Genomic DNA, 872 nt, shown 5'->3' with positions numbered 1-872 from the left:
TTGTGATTTCAGTCTACATTGAACAAAACACTGGAAAGTCTACATGCCATGAAGATCATGCCACTTCCCTCTGCAGACTTTAATGGTTGCATAATACTTGGAAGATGCAAGTCACCAGAAAGATACTGAATATCATTTCAGAGTGTGGCGGGAACTCAGTGACATCCTGTCCATTTCACTGTAGCAAAATTCCATCCGCACCCAGAGCTACATATGCCTTACTGTGCCATTCTCTGAGGCATCTGGTTCTGGCAGCAGTAGGAGTCCGGATACTGGACTAGACCACTGACTGCCCTGACTTAGTATTTCCAGGTTTCTTGCTCTTTGCTGCAGTAAGGCTTTTCCCTCCCTCAGCAGCCAGTTCTGGTCTTAGGAAAATTAGGAAATCTTGCAAAAGATTTTTCCAAGATTCCCCCAAAGTGTGTTTTTTTTTTTAATTACAAACTTCCCTCATCTTTATGGGAAATACAGAGCAATAACCAAGCAACTGAAGTATGACCCGTCCGTGCCTAGGGTAGCCCACCTGAAAATGCTAACGTCAGGGCAGGCTGTAAAAGGAGAGCAGATTCTCCCAACACTGGTGGGAGACACTGAAGTCAGACTTTCCAACCAGCCACAAACAGTGCCTCTGATTCCCTACACTGGTTATCAAGCCGCCAAAAAAATATGTAAATATATACAAATATACACAGCCCCCCTTACTGCATTCTAGTCTCTGGCTCCCATTTGGCCACTAGGTCCAGTAAAGAGACCAGTTCTTTAAAACTCTATGCTCTTTACCGAAAAAGGTTTCTCCTGACCCCAAAGGGTCAGCCACAGCACCAGATCAATATAAGTTTAGATAAATACCATGCTGCCAGCCAATCCTTTAG

Source organism: Emydura macquarii, unplaced genomic scaffold (assembly GCF_026122565.2).
Source record: "Emydura macquarii macquarii isolate MOO-44397 ecotype Brisbane River unplaced genomic scaffold, CSIRO-AGI_Emac_v2 contig_306, whole genome shotgun sequence".
NCBI lineage: Eukaryota > Metazoa > Chordata > Testudines > Chelidae > Emydura > Emydura macquarii.
Note: the sequence above shows the minus strand (reverse complement) of the source record.